The following is a 17,575-nucleotide window of genomic DNA, read 5'->3' on the forward strand; positions in this document are numbered from 1 at the left end:
TATATATATATATATATAAAAATATAAATTATTAATTTTTTTTATTTTTTTTTATTAATAATCATCTCAAGATGAAATAGATAGATATTTATTTGGCAAAATTGAATTCACTTGAAATCATAAATTACATATACATTGCACACTATTTCGATGGGTGACAAAGCTATATTTTTTTATGCAAATAACCACCTTTTATATATACATTGCACACCATTTGAATAGGTGACACAACTATATTTTTTCTGTAAATAACCTCTATTTTTTTCAAGTTGATTATGCGATTTTTAATTATTCATGACTTATTTATAATATTATTATTGAAGAATGTAATACTTCACATTTTTTATTAAAAAATATTGTATTAAAAAGAAATTACAATTTAATTTTAAATAGTTTTAAATTATTTAAATATTAGTTGAATTGGAACTGATTAAATTTTAATTTATTATATTTCTGTAGTTAAATGATTAAAATAATTATTATTCATATGTTAAAATAAATGTCATTTTCAAAGATTAAAATATTGCCATAATATATTTATGGTGTTAATAATGGTTTGAAGAGAACCAAACAAAGTGTCATCATCCAAATCTTTGACTTGTCAAATTTTGTGTTATGAGTCTAAAAGAAATACTAAGTTGTGTTTATAGCATAAGACCCTTATTGTCCTCCATTGTCCATGATAGAGGCCCTAAGACCCATTCTTACTATGCAAAGCATGTTAAAGGTACCCATATTCCTAATCCAAGGTCTTGTTTATGGACATTAAGTGTGAGAAAGCTTTGTTTATGGCCTAAAACCCTTTTTTTATCCCCTTGCCATGGTATAAGCCCTAACCCTCATATGTGGTGCAAAATCATTCAAATGGCACCCATATCACAATTGAAGGTCAAAGATCTTACAGGGAAGTCCAACTCAATGGCCTCTAGACATAATTATGGTGCATGAAACCTCATAATGATGTTGAAGTCTAACTCATTGATCCTAAGACCCAATTATGGTGGACAAAACCTTTGAATGGTGCCCATGTCACACTAGGAGCATAGATCCATTAGAGAGAATCCATTGTGTGGTTAGAGGCCTTATTCATGGCCATAAAGCCTAAGAAATTATGTTTAGTGCATAAGGTTCTTGTTTTCCTCCCTTGACCATGGCAGAGGCATTAAGACTCATTCATGTCATGCAAAACATAGTAATGGTTTTCATATTCCTAGTTGAAGGTCTTGTTCATGGCCATTAAGCACAATAAAGTTTTGTTTAGTGCATAAGGAACTTATTTTCCTCCCTTAACCATGGCACAAGTATTCACTCCCAAATGTGGTGTGAGAAAGCACTATATCCTAATTCAAGGCTAAATATCACCTAGAGACGATTGATGGTCAATCAATTTCTTATGTCATGGTCCTTAAGCCCAAGAAGTTTGATATAGGAATTAATTCCCTTACTTACCTCCTTAGGTCATGGTGCATTCCCTAACTTCCATACAAGGTGTTGAAAACCTCATAATGGCTACTTAAGGCCAAATCCATGGACCTTGAGCATAAGAAGATTTACTTTTGGTGGAGGGCCCTTTTTTCTTCCCCCATCCATCATAGAGGCCCCAATACCCATTCTTACCATTCAAATAATACTAATAATTCCCATATTCCTAGGAGGACTTATTCATTACCATTGGTAAAGGATCTAAGAGATATTCCTAATGTGCAAAATGTAGTATTGTTATGCAAAACCTAGTAATGTTAAATGTCTGCGAACCATTCCTCCTTCACCATGGTAAAATCCATGAGATCCATTCCTAGTGTGTAAAAAATAGTAATGGCACCCATATTCTCAACTATATGACAATGATCCTTGCTTTCCTTCATCATCCATGATAAAGAAATCTGAGACCATTCCTAATTTGTAAACCCTATTAATAGTGTGCATCTTTTTAATTAAATGTTTATATTTTCCCATATCGTCCTTGTGTTGTTATCTTATATAAGTATTGTTACTAGAGATTAGGTTTATATGCTTTCATGTTGATTTGGGTTAAATATTCCAAGTGTTAAGGTGAATTGTTTTGTATAATATAGGGTCTAACCAATTTAAAATGAGTGTGCATACATCTTGGAATGTCTTTATTAGTAACATGTATGCATTCCCTAACACTTACATGTTGTTAGTATATAAAAATAAAAGGGTTCCACAAAGGGAACCCTCAATCTCTTTGACAAAGGTTGAAAAAGGGATTTGTAAATAGTGGGTATATGCCTTTTCCTTTTCATCAACATAGATCCTTTTCAAGATTAAATTTAATTCTTTGTGGAAACACAAAAATTGTCAAATTGGATTGTTAGCTTGCTATCAATGATTATATTGGATTTTAACCTCATATTGCTTGCATGCCTTGATTTTTATGGGTTATTCGATGGTGTGAATACTTAAGGAGCTAGCAATGAAAATGCATTGAATTGTTTACATATTCTCCTAATCAAGTGTTAACAATTATGCTATAGAGTACTATAAACTAACACAAAAAAACAAAAAATCAACAAATGAATGATTACAAAGCATAGTTGCTCACCACCATTTTTTCTGTGTATAATATTGTTAGAATTATGGTTGCACAGAGAGGTGGTACGGGGGGGGGGGGGAAGAGGGGAGGGGTGAATCTATGTAATGGCTAATTTGACCAAACTTAATAATTCATCGTAATTGTAAACATACCATATATCAGCATAATCAATCATCACATGAATACATAAGGACACTAGATATATATATGGAAACCTATTGATGGTGTTGGAGATCCGTTAACCAAGGGGTATCCCCGATGTGAATTCCCAATTAGACCTCACACCGTTTGGAGTAGGAGCAAAATTAGGCTCAAAAATAAAATGTCAGAATCTTGATAAAATTATCTTCATATGTAAGAGCTTGTCATTATGATTCCAACGATGCGAACGACACTCGAATCCGAGCTCGTATGAAGAAGTTAAAGCAAGTTAAAGTTTAGGCTTGACATGGACAAACAGCTCAAAAAGATGATGTGGCAGGGCTCTTCAGCGAATGGGGAAGCACCAAGCAGCAGGCCACCATTGGCCCCCACATTTCGCAAATCGCATGTCACAGGTGGGTTATCCTTAAAAATCGGCCTCGAAACAAGCTAGGGTGTGATGCGATAATTGCAATCGCACATCACAACAGGGCAAGCGGAAAGGCATTAAAGAATCGACCCCAGTAATTGCAATGCAATAATCGAGCCCCGACAGTTGCGATGTGATGATTGGTCCTGTTAGCACTCCAGGAAACTCTCCTATGGTTGCAGCTCGGAGATGCCTGGTAACATATAATCTTCAATATTGTTCTCTGAACTATTGGAATGAAAGATGGTTTGGATCAAGCCAGATTAACCATTTCAACTCTATTTTTACTCAAGACATGCATGAACACCCTCAACTTTACAAGTCTTTAGACCACTAATGCTCAATATTTTGTAGATTTAATGAATGGATGGAGAATACCTACTATACCAGCAGATGCATATATAAACACATATGAATGGCCAACTACAGGAAGTAAAATAAGCTTGCAAATCTAATTTATCAACGCAGAGATAACATGATAGTTATCTGGCATTAGACACAGAAGAAACATGAACAACCTGTTCAAGTGCAAGCTTGGAACACAAGAGAAAATGGAAATTGAACATATAACAGCAAAAGAATCTTATATTGCTAGAATGAAGATGAGAAGCTTGAGTAGCAAAGTCTCAATAGTCTCCAGAAGTTGAACCCTTGTTACATTTAGTTTTCAGCTATTTATAGCACTTTACAATGATGCTAAGCCTTCTAAGGCTTCAGAGGTCTTGATCTGTCTCCCTGTCTTGTTAACTGCTTGATTCCCTCGATCGACAAGCATGGCTCGGCGGTTTTCTGCTTCTGACAGAAGAGTAACCACTTTCAGATATTTTGGGTAGTTTGTTGAGCTGTCTGGGAGTTCTCCCATGCTAGAGATGCCCCACAATCATTCTGTTGGTTTGTTGAGTTGTGATGTCGATGCCCATGATTGCTTCTCAGCCTCTATCTCCCGGAATTTATTTCTCGGCCTTTGTTTATGTGATAGAATGGGTCTTGGGGCCTCTGTTATCCTTTAAATGCCAACGGGGACTGCTTTCTGTTATAACAGGGAGATGATGCAACTGTGAGAAATCCTTCCAAACCTTCAACGTTTCAGACTTCAAAAGTCCTTAAACATGGCATATATATCTATCGTATTCGCCCCTTGGGTCGTTGTTACCTATCGCAGATGGCCTAGTCTCGTGTTTCCCTTGTATTTCATTGAAACAACGAAACTACACAAAAACATTGAAGAAGGCCTTCCCGCAAATTTGAAAATTTATCAAGTATAGTATATAATTCCATTGGGTTCGACCCATCGGGTCACACACATGCCTAGTTCAAGGCCTCGTCTCTTGTTTTCCACCGATAACGATATAGCGATGCGATGTGGGCCGTTGATCCGTGCGCGCGATCGACAGTCCATATTGCATCACTGATCACAATCGCAATGCCCCTTCGTATCTCGTTTATAACGAAATCACATAAAAAAATGCATGAAAAATGCCTTGGCGCAAACCTGAAATATTATGGAATATCATTCACCATGTCGTCGGGTCCGACCTTATCACATCGCACATAGGAATCCATAAAGGCCCTGCCCCTTGGTCCTCCCGATTGCGATCAGCCGATGCGATGTGGGTCGTCGATCTGCTCGCGTAATCGACGGTCCACGTTGAATCGCCGATCGCGATCGCTCATTGCATATTGTTTGTGTCGATAACCTCTGACTCGCCTCCCCGACTGCGATCTACCGATGCAATGTGGGCTATCGATCTGATCGCGCGATCGACGGTCCTCGTTTAATCGCCGATCACCATTTGTCGTTGCCCCTTGGTTTCCGCCGATTGCGATCCGCTGATGCGATGTGCCGATAGTGTATTTCTGCCCTTCTAAGGGCTCTTCGCTTGCGCTGGTTCTGACTTTGAATGGTCCTTAAGAGGCTTTTGAAGACTTCAAGAGCATATATGGATCCATTGGCATGCTTTTAAGCAAATTTGGAGACTTTGGGGCATATTTGGATCCATTTTTTGGGCCATTTGCCAACAAGGCTAACACTGGCTCCTTCTGGGGATGAAAGCCTCCCTGTGAGGTTTCAAGAACTGCAGAGCAATGCCTTTCCTGTAAAACAAAATTAAATTCTTCCCCTAGTGTTCCATTGGGCATGGAGTCTTTTTAGCATAACATAAAAACTGAAAGAAAAACATATGTACAATACTAAGGCTTGAAAGCCTTAACTGAAATAAAGTTTGACGAACAGCCCATTGAATGGGCCATCAAAAACATTTCCTCCTTCCTTTGATGCATTCCTTTTGAGAAAATAGTCACCAAACTGAAAATTGACCCTTTTTACCTTTCTATGAAAGGTTTCTTTCTCTTGGTCAATATGCATACCCGCCAATTCATCAAAGACTTGCAAAAGCCTATTAATTTGATCACCTACTTCAAAAATTTGGAGCATTTGACATTATCAAGTAGAGATGGTCTATATTTCACCTTATCTCTGTATGCTCTCAGCCTTGGATGTTTCGCTTGGAAGCTTTTGTATGCATGCTGAATAATAAGGTCTGTTTTGTACTCTGTTGTGTCATTTGTGACCTGAAAAGTTAATATAAAAGGTGAATCAGTGCACTCTTGTGTGGGAGACACAAGGACTACACCTGCCCCTACAGCTTCTTTAGAGAAAGCTCCTTCAAAGAACATGTCCCAAATCTGTGGGCCTTCTTCCTTTGTAATCTGGCAAACTGGTTTTTTAAGCTGCGTAGAGGCCAACTGAGATTCTTCAATCTGAAGAAAACAAGCTCCAAAATCAGTGTCAACAGCATAGATGGGATGATTAGTGGGATTCCTCTCATCACTGATTATATAAGCCAACTGAGCTTCTCTGTATAACCTCCTGCTATCACCTCTAAAAACTGGGACAGTAGCATAGGATAGATCATTTTGCAGTGTTCCACCTAATCTCTTGATCCAGCCTCTGGAAAGTAACATGCCAAACTTGGGGGGGACATCTGCTACCACAATATCCATCATCATGCTCTTCATGGGTAGTTGAGACAAAGTGAAGGCTAGATCCTTGATTAGTCCCAAGCATTCCACTTTTCTAGAGTCAAAAGAAAACAGGTCATGGTAAGGCTTGGTAATGTTAAGACCCAATTTATCCATGACAGCCTTGGGCATTAGATTATGGCTAGCTCCAATGTCCAGAAGGCAATTGTGAAGGATTTTATCATGAATAGATAGAGAAACATAGAATTATGGGGAGCTATCTTCACAATTTTCAATCATTGGGCTGAGAATAACAGCTGGTCGGTCATCTTGCAGATTTACATAGTCAATGGAGGCTTGGATGGATTTAGGCTCAAGAGCCTCAAGGATAGATTTCTTGAAGGACTCATTCTTCACTAGTTCAATCAGAGGCATAGGTATTCTTAGCTTTTGAATTTATGATTGAAAACTAAAAGAAGAAGGGGACTTGTCAAGGCCTCTTACCTCTATGGCTGGAGCTTTGAGGATGATAGGATCATCTGTTGGTTGCTTCTGCTTATTAGCTTGTTGTTCTGCAGGGACAACAGCTTTATGAACAGGAGTTTCCTTGACATTATTCATCTTTGACCTCAGATTATATCTTTGTTGATCTTCATTTTGTAGAACAGCTTCACCGTCCCACTCTTGGCTGATCTGGTCATTGAATAATGACCTTTCATAGGCAGCTAAGGTCAAAAAAGGGGCACTGCCTTTGTCTTCCATACAATGGATCTCATCCTCTTCTTCAAACTGCTCTTCTTTCATGACTACATTTTGAAGAGGGGTCTCCACTCTTTGATCTTTGTTGGCATCTTTGTTTCTTTGCAAAATATACAACTGGTCATTTGCTCTTCTATATGGATTTGGATTTGGAGGAGCAAAGGTGTTAGGAACTCTTCCTTTCCCAAAGTGCTACTCGACCTTTAATTTGGAGATCTCAGAGGCTAATGATTCTATCATCTTGGTCATTTTATCTATCTTGGGATTGGAGGATGATGAAGACTCGCCTCTTTGTCTCCTTCTATCAGCATTTCCCTTGAGCTTCTCAGCAGCCATGATGTTTGATTCTACTTCCAAGGCTGCATCCTGCATGTCGGCCAAAGAAGCACATTGCCTCTCCCTCAACAGTAAACAAAAGTCAGAATCAAAGGCACTGGCATAAATGAGTCTAGCAGAGGTAGTAGTGGGCTTCACTTCAGCTGGTATCTTGTTGTACATGTGGTTAAATATCTTATTAAAATCGGATAGCAGTTCACCATTTTCTCTCTTTAAGTTCCCAAACTCAGTGTGGTAATAGAGGAGATCCTTCTTATCCCCCCAATGTTTTAGGAATGTATCATCTAAAGCTTCAATATCTGCTATAGATCTTGGGGCTTGTTCTCTGAACCATTTTCTAGCTTCCCCATCTAGGCTTTGGACAAAGATTTTCATCCACACATCACCTTCACCAATATCTAGATTATCAGCATAGCTATAAAATGACTCAAGGTGTTCTTCAGCAGTGACACCTTCAGTCCCAGTGAAATTAGGCATATACTTATGATACTCTCCAGTGGGCATAGCATTCAAAGGAGTGGGCAGTATTAGAGGTCCATACCTAGTGGCTATGATTCTTTCCATTTTAGTGGGTGCTTGCGGACCTGCCATAACTATGGTGACTAAAAGAGTACTAGAAGTCTGAATGACAGAAGGCGGAGGAGTGATTGACGAGACCAAAGGAGTATGGTGAATAGGAGGTGAGGTTCCCTTTGGGCTAACAACAAAAGGAGAAACTAAAGAATAAGGAGCTTTACGAGTTTCTGGGAGCTTTTCTTCACTGCTAGTATTAGAATTTGTACTCTCAACATGTATTTGTTCTACTACAGGATCTTCTTGAAGAGATCTAGAATATATTTTAGGTTTACCTGAACCTGATGATCCTTTCTACAATACTTTCTTCTCCTTGATGGTCTTTTCCAGGTCAGGTACTAGGTCAGTTTGCGATTTCTGAGGATTTCTCCGAGTATGCCTCACAAACTGAGCCAAAATTATGAAGTGGAGTCGCCAGATAGATGATTACAACAAAAAATGTGCCTAGACTTTGTCTATCATCAAAGTCGGGTCTGTGTCATTTCCCAGGGAAGATGAGCTTCAGTTTCCTCTCCCTGGCAAAGGTGCCAATTAATGTTAGCACTCCAGGAAACTCTCCTATGGTTGCAGCTCGGAGATGCCTGGTAACATATAATCTTCAATATTGTTCTCTGAACTATTGGAACGAAAGATGGTTTCTATCAAGCCAGATTAACCATTTCAACTCTGTTTTTATTCAAGACATGCATGAACACCCTCAACTTTACAAGGCTTTAAACCACTAATGCTCAATAGTTTGTAGATTTAATGAATGGATGGAGAATACCTACTATACCAGCAGACGCATATATAAACACATATGAATGGCCAACTATAGGAAGTAAAAGAAGCTTGCAAATCTAATTTATCAACTCAAAGATAACATGACAGTTATCTGGCATTAGACACAGAAGAAACATGAACAACATGTTCAAGTGAAAGCTTGGAACAGAAGAGAAAATGGAAATTGAACATATAACAGTAAAAGAAGCTTATATTGCTAGAATGAAGATGAGAATCTTGAGTAGCAAAGTCTCAATAGTCTCTAGAAGTTGAACCCCTGTTACATTTAGTTTTCAGCTATTATATAGCTCTTTACAATGATGCTAAGCCTTTTGAGGCTTCATAGGTCTTGATCTGTCCCCCTGTCTCGTTAACTGCTTGATTCCCTCGATAGGCAAGCATGGCTCGGCGGTTTTCTGCTTCTGACAGAAGAATAACCGCTTTCAGATATTTTGGGTAGTTTGTTGAGTTGTCTGGGAGTTCTCCTGTGCTAGAGATGCCCCACAATAATTCTGTTGGTTTGCTGAGTTGTGCTGTCGATGCCCATGATTGCTTCTCGGCCTCTGTCTCCCAGAATTTATTTCTTGTCCTTTGTTTATGTGATAAAATGGGTCTTGGGGCCTCTGTTATCCTCTAAATGCCAATGGGGACTGCTTTCTGTTATAACAGGGAAATGATGCAACTGTGAGAAATCCCGCCAAACCTTCAACGTTTCGGACTTCAAAAGTCCTTAAACATGGCATATATATCTATCATGTTCGCCCCTTGGGTCGTTGTCGCCTATCGCAGATGGCCTAGTCCCATGTTTCCCTTGTATTTCATTGAAACAACGAAACTACACAAAAACATTGAAGAAGGCCTTCTCGCGGATCTGAACATTTATCAAGTACATTATATAATTCCATCGGGTCACACACATGCCTGTGTCAAGGCCTCGTCTCTTGGTTTCCACCAATAGCGATATAGCGATGTGATGTGGGTCGTTGATCTGCGCGCGCGATCGACGGTCCACATTGCATCACTGATCACAATCGCAATGCCCCTTCATATCTCATTTATAACGAAATCACATAAAAAATGCATGAAAAATGCCTTGGCGCGGACCTGAAATATTATGGAATATCATTCACCATGTCGTCGGATCTGACCTTATCGTATCACACATAGGAATCCATAAAGGCCCTACCCCTTGGTCCTCCTGAATGCAATCTGCTGATGCGATGTGGGTTGTCGATCTACGCGAGTAATCGACGGTCCACGTTGAATCGTTGATTGCGATCGCTCATTGTATACTGTCTGCGTCGATAACCTCTGACTCGCCTCCCCGATTGCAATTCGCCGATGCGATATCCGCTGATGCGATCTGCCAACGTGATGTGGGCCATTGATTTGATCGCGCGATCGATGGTCCTTGTTTAATCACCGATCACCATTTGCCATCACCCCTTGGTTTTTGCCGATGCGATGTGCCGATAGTGTATTTCCACCCTTCCAAGGGCTCTTGGCATGCGATGGTTTTGACTTTGAATGGTCCTTAAGAGGCTTTTGAAGACTTCAAGAGCATATATGGATCCATTGGCATGCTTTTAAGCAAATTTGGAGACTTTGGGGCATATTTGGATCCATTTTTTGGGCCATTTGCCAACAAGGCTAACAGGTCCCCGAGCAGGGAATGGTTGCGATGCGACAATCATAATCGCAGATTCAAATTGTACACCGCAGAAAGCAAAGTCCCGCATATATAAGACCATCGATACTCTGCCGATTACGAATTGCGAAAGGATCTCGGATGCGATAAGTTTATGAGTTCCCATTAATAGTCTCATCTAGTCCGCCATATCTCAATCTCACATCACCCCGCTGCGTTCACAAACCATAAGCCTGTAGGTTCCCACCAGTTGCGATTTGCAATGGTGCAAGTGGTGCTGACAAATTATGGACCATCACATGACGAAATGTTCACCCATTCAGCGCATTTTTTGAGCTAATTTGTAGGATCATGTAAGATTTAAGCAATTTGTGGAGCGAATAGTGGGAAAACTAGGAAAGGTCATAACTTCTTTAGTTTTCCACCAAATTGGATGCAAAAAGAGGCTAGATAGCTATTTTTTGGATATTCTGGACTCATTGGAGTAGGTTTCAGAAGCATTTGAGCATTGTAACACATATTTTTACATTTTTTAGCATAATAGCCCAAGCCGTTAGAAGCTAGACTAAGGAGACGTAGCCCAGGTGGAGTGAACTCCTTTATCATGTTCTTGTTATAATTTGTTTTTGATGATATTTTTTACATGTTTATGATGTTGTTCAGTCTCTTACTTATGTTAAATTTCTCATAAAATTAACATAAAAACTCATCATTTCACTTGCAAGAAAATTCATGAATAAGGATCTTATCACACTGAAAGCATTTTGTTTCTAATCTGAGGAGGATCTTAGAACAAAAATCTAATATTATAAATTAGATCAGAGCCCCATCTAGAATATCAGCTGAGTTGCTATGTATTCTTAATGATATGCCTTGGTTCTGGCTGTCAGCAAAAGAGACCAGTGAAAATGCGCCTTCGAAAAGCAAGGGTGTGTGCTTGGTGAGGGTTCGATCATATGCGTGTCCAAGTCTTTTCATTGCAAAGGGGAGAGGAAGTGAGCCTTGAAGAGAGAGGTAGCAATACTACCCTAGTAGAGACACACATGAATCAAGAAGGATCCGTACAACGTCAAGTGGAACAGTCCAAAAGGATGCAACAGCCATTGCAACCAATGTAATGAGGAAGATCTGTTCAATATCCAGCGGAATAGTCCATGAGGATGCGACAATGATAATAGAAATTACAACATATTCTCAACATGATAAGTACAAAAATAAATTTTTCGCTTGTTAATGCAGGGCAGAGGAAAAACTAGTGAATTCGAGCATGAATTTAGTGCTTCTCATGACCAAAACCCAAGAATGATATTGATTGTGAAGCATTTGATGGTTGTAATTCTAATTTGAAATCTGAAATGGTTGATGTAGTTAACAATGATGATTAGGTGTTACAGGAACCAAAAGGATTACTTCCCAATAGAGGAATCCAACATGAGTTACAGTTGCAGGAAAAGTGCCTTCTTCCTAACATTGGCATGTACAGAATGTCAGTGATGAAAAGCATAGAAATTAAGAAGAAAATCAAGGGATTGTTGAATAAAAGGATCATTTGGCGTACTCCTTTACCATGTGGTGCACCTCTTGTGTGGGCAGCCAAGAAGAATGGTAAGAATTTCACTGAATGAGATTTAAGAAGTGGTTTTCATCAAAGTAGATTTGTTGAAGGAGATATATGGAAGACGACATTCAAAACCATGCAAGGTTTGTTTGAATGGCTTGTTATGCTTTTTGGTATTTGTAATGATCCTACTACTTTCATGCATATGAGGAAATACGTATTGAAGCCATTTCTAGACATGATAGCCTACTTGGATGACATTTTCATTTTCAAAAAATTTCATTATGAACATGTCATGTATGAGAAAAAAATACTTGATGTCATATGTCAAGAACATTTGTTTATGAAGATGTCAAAGTATATGTTGGATAAAACTTCTTTGATGAACTTGAGCCATGAAATTGGTTCTTCCAAGTGCGTTCAGGTTTCCAAGGGCTTTCTGGCAGTTTGCGTGGGATGTGGAGAAGGTGAGCTGAAGTTAGACCTCTCCAAGATTGATGCCATTATGGATTGGTCAACCGACATTGAAGTTGTACTTGAGAGTGATACCATAATTCCAGCGAGTGGGATCTGTGGAAGATACAAATCTGTCACTTTGGCCTTCATTCCAGTAGTTTGTTCGTTCGTAACAGTATGTGGTGGTGTTTGCTCCATTCCTACAGACACAGGTGAAAGAATTATACATCCCCATAAAATCGTAGACCTCTTTGCTCTATTCGCAATTTACGCATGCATGCTTAACATATTCATTTGGATAAGAGGGATTTTGGGAGCAGCCCAATGTTGGAGGAGATATTTTGTTAATTTTTCTTCTCTTGTGGATCATTTGCATTTGTTGGCAGTTGTGCAAAACATCTTATAGTGGGGAGGAAAACAACAAGAGGAATTTGAGTCTTTAAGACAAAATATCAGTTCAGCTTTTATACTTGCTCTTCTAAACTTAAAAAAATCATTTAAGTTTCAGGTTGATGTATGTGACTATGCCATGGGCATAGTCTTTGTGAAATGTGGTGAGCCCATTTCTTTTCATTCATAATTTTTCAATGGTGAAGTGTTTAAGTTGCAGCAATAAAGGCACTTCCATTGGATGGGTTTTCTTCTACTATTCCACTCGGTAAAAAGGTATAAGAAAGGTATAAGTGACAAGTATTTTGATGTAGTTTCTAAGCCTATAGTTTGTATAAATACTTTCCTCAAGAATCAATTTGTTTTACATGAAAGTTATGTTCAAAAGAATACATACTTTCAAGATGTACATTCAATCTTGAGTCAAAGGAATCAAGTGGAGGAATTTGTTTACCATTTGCATCATAATGTATTGTATGATCTTGGTAAGAAGGATGTTTCCAATGACAATAACATGGACAAAGCCAAAGAGTTTATTGAATGGCTCCAAATGGTACATCAAACAATGCAAGAGCAGCTTGAAAAGGGATAAGGCAAGTACACAGCAAGGCATGACAAGCATCGTGTAGATCACAAGTTCCAAGTTAGCGATAAATGGATCAAGGTTGGAAAGGTGAGGGAACTGTATCCTCACCTGTTGGACAATTGAAAGTGATATTTTGGGGTCCAAAAGGCTTCCAGTGGGAAGGATTGATTAGGTGCTCAAAATTACGATCAAAAAATCAAAGTGTCAGAATATTGATAAACTTAGCTTTAGATCGAAGAGCTCATCATTCTGATTCCAATGGTGAAAATGACACTCAAATCTGAGCTCGTATGAAGAAGTTAGAGAAAGTCAAAGTTTAGGATTGACTTGGACATATGGCTGGAAAGATGATGTGGCAAGGCTCTTCATCGAATGGGGAAGTGCCAAGTTGTAGGCCGCAGTTGGCCCCCACATTTCACAAAGCATATGTCACAGGTGGGTCGGCATTAAAAATTTGGCCCCGGAACAAGCCAACGGTGCGAACAACACTCGAATCCAAGCTCGTATGAAGAAGTTAGAGCAAGTTAAATTTCATGTTTGACATGGACAAATGGCTCGAAAAGATGATGTGGCAGGGCTCTTCAGCGAATGGGGAAGCGCCAAGTGGCATGCCACCATTGGCACCCACATTTCGCAAATCACATGTCATAGTTGGGTCAGCCTTAAAAATCGGCCCCAAAACAAGCCAGGGTGTGATGCGATAATCACAATCGCACATCGCAATAGGGCAAGCGGAAAGGCATTAAAGAATCAACCCCAGCAATTGCAATGCGACAATCGGGCCCCGAAAGTTGCGATGCGATGATTGGTCTCCAAGCAGGGAATGGTTGTGATGCGATAATCATAATCGCAGATTGCAATCACACACCGCAGAAAGTAAAGTCCCGCATATATAAGACCGTAGATACTCTGCTGATTGTGAATTGCGAAAGGATCTTGGATGCGATAAGTTTATTAGTTCTAGTTAATAGTTTCGTCTGGTCCACCATATCTCAATCTCACATCACCTCATCACGTTCACAAACCATAAGCCTATTGATTCTCTCCAGTTGTGATTTGCGATGGTGCAGGCGGTGCCAACAGATTATGGACCATCACGCGACGAAACTGTTCACCCGTTTAGCACATTTTTTGAGCTAATTTGTAGGATCATGAGGTATTTAAACAATTTGTGGAGTGAATAGTGGGAAAACTAGGAAAGGTCATAACTTCTTTAGTTTTCCACCAAAATGGATGCAAAAAGAGGCTAGATAGCCATTTTTTGGATATTCTGGACTCATTGGAGTAGGTTTCAGAAGCATTTGAGCATTGTAACACATATTGAGCATAACAGAGAGACCCAAGCTGTTGGAAGCTGGACTAAGGAGACGTAGCCCAGGAGGGGTGAACTCCTTTATCATTTTCTTGTTATAATGTGTTTTTGATGATGTTTTGTACATGTTTATCATGTTTTTCAGTCTCTTACTTATGTTAAATTTCTCATAAAATTAACATAAAAACTCATCATTTCACTTGCAAGAAAAATCATGAATAAGGAGCTTAGCACACTGAAAGCATTTTGTTTCTAATGTGAGGAGGATCTTAGCACAAAAATATAATATTATAAATCAGATCGGAGTCCCATCCGGAATATCAGCTCAGTTGTTATGTATTCTTAATGATATGCCTTGGTTCTGGCTGTCAGCAAAAGAGACTAGTGAAAATGCACCTTCGAAAAGCAAGGGTGTGTGCTTGGTGAGGGTTCGATCATATGCGTGTCTAAGTCTTTTCATTGTAGAGGGGAGAGGAAGTGAGCCTCGAAGAGAGAGGTAGCAATACTACCCTAGTAGAGACACACATGAATCAAGAAGGATCCGTACAACATCAAGTGGAACAGTCCAAAAGGATGCGACAACCATTGCAACCAATGTAATGAGGAAGATCTATTCAATATCCAGCAAAATAGTCCATGAGGATGCGACAAAGATAATAGAAATTACAACATATTCTCAACATGATAAGTACAAAAATAAAATTTTCGCTTGTTAATGCAGGGCAGAGGAAAAGACTAGTGATTTCGAGCATGAATTTAGTGCTTCTCATGACCAAAACCCAAGAATGATATTGATTGTGAAGCATTTGATGGTTGTAATTCTAATTTGAAATCTAAAATGGTTGATGTAGTTAACAATGATGATTAGGTGTTACAGGAACCAAAAGGATTACTTCCCAAGAGAGGAATCCAACATGAGTTACAGTTGCAGCAAAAGTGCCTTCTTCCTAACATTGGCATGTACAGAATGTCAATGATGGAAAGAATAGAAATTAAGAAGAAAATCCAGGGATTGTTGAATAAAAGGATCATTCGGCATACTCCTTTACCTTGTGGTGCACCTCTTTTGTGGGCACCCAAGAAGAATGGTAAGAATTTCATTGAATGAGATTTAAGAAGTGGTTTTCATCAAAGTAGATTTGTTGAAGGAGATATATGGAAGACGACATTCAAAACCACGCAAGGTTTGTTTGAATGGCTTGTTATGATTTTTGGTCTTTGTAATGATCCTACTACTTTCATGCATATGAGGAAATACGTATTGAAGCCATTTCTAGACATGATAGTCTACTTGGATGACATTTTCATTTTCAAAAAATTTCATTATGAACATGTCATGTATGAGAAAAAAATACTTGATGTCATATGCCAAGAACATTTGTTTATGAAGATGTCAAATTATATGTTGGATAAAACTTCTTTGATGAACTTTAGCCGTGAAATTGGTTCTTCCAAGTGCGTTCAGGTTTCCAAGGAATTTCTGGCAATATGTGTGGGATGTGGAGAAGGTGAGCTGAAGTTAGACCTCTCCAAGATTGATGCCATTATGGATTGGTCAACCGACAATTAAGTTGTACTTGAGAGCGATACTATAATTCCAGCGAGTGGGATCTGTGGAAGCTATAGATTTTTCACTTTGGCCTTCATTCCAGTAGTTTGTTCGGACGTAACAGTATGTGGTGGTGTTGACTCCATTCCTACCGACACAGGTGACAAAATTATACATCCCCGTAAAATCATAGACGCCTTTGATCTATTAGCAATTTACGCATGCATGCTCAAGATATTCATTTGGATAAAAGGGTTTTTGGGAGCAACTCAATGTTGGAGGAGATATTTTATTAATTTTTCTTCTATTGTAAATGATTTGCATTAGTTGGCAGTTGTGCAAAAGGTCTTATAGTGGGGAGGAAAACAACAAGAGGCATTTGAGTTTGTAAGGCAAAATATCAGTTCAGCCTTTATACTTGCTCTTCTAAACTTAAAAAATTCATTTAAGTTTCAGGTTGATGTATGTGACTATGCCATGGGCATAGTCTTTATGCAATGTGATAAGCCCATTTCTTTTCATTCATAATTTTTCAATGGTGAAGTGTTTAGGTTGCAGCGATAAAGGCACTTCCATTGGATGCGTTTTCTTCTACTATTCCACTCGGTCAAAAGGTATAAGAAATGTATAAGTGACAAGTACTTTGATGTAGTTTTCTAAGCCTATAGTTTTTATAACTACTTTCCTCAAGAATCAATTTGTTTTACATGAAATTTATGTTCAAAAGAATACATACTTTCAAGATGTACATTCAATCTTGAGTCAAAGGAATCAAGTGGAGGAATTTGTTTACCATTTGCATCATAATGTATTGTATGATCTTGGTAAGAAGGATGTTTCTAATGATAGTAACATGGAAAAATCTAAAGAGTTTATTGAATGACTCCAAATGGTATATCAAACAGTGCAAGAGCAGCTTGAAAATGGATAAGGCATGACAAGCATCATGTAGATCACAAGTTCCAAGTTAACGATAAATGGATCAAGGTTGGAAAGGTGAGGGAACTATATCCTCACCTACTGGACAATTGAAAGTGATATTTTGGGGTACAAAAGGCTTCTAGTGGGAAGGAGTGATTAGGTGCTCAAAATTAGGATCAAAACTCAAAGTGTCAGAATATTGATAAACTTAGCTTTAGATCGAAGAGCTCATCATTCTAATTCCAATGGTGAAAAAGACACTCAAATATGAGCTTGTATGAAGATGTTAGAGAAAGTCAAAGTTCAAGTTTGACTTGGACATATGGCTAGAAAAGATGATGTGGCAGGGCTCTTCAACGAATGGGGAAGTGCCAAGTCGCAGGCCACCATTGGCCCCCACATTTCACAAAGCATATGTCACAGGTGGGTCGGCATTAAAAATTTGGCCCTGGAACAATCCAGGGTGTGATGCGATAATCGCAATCAAACGCCACAATAGGGCAGGCGGAAATGCATTAAAGAATTGGCCCCATCAATTGCGATGCGACAATCGGCCCCCGAGTAGGGAAGGGTTGCAATGTGATAATCGCAATCGCAGATCGTAATCACACACCGCATAAAGCAGAGTCGTGCATA

Source organism: Pinus tabuliformis, chromosome J (assembly GCF_031772625.1).
Source record: "Pinus tabuliformis cultivar Carrire ecotype Pingquan chromosome J, CPIR1, whole genome shotgun sequence".
In the NCBI taxonomy this organism is placed as follows: Eukaryota; Viridiplantae; Streptophyta; class Pinopsida; order Pinales; family Pinaceae; genus Pinus; species Pinus tabuliformis.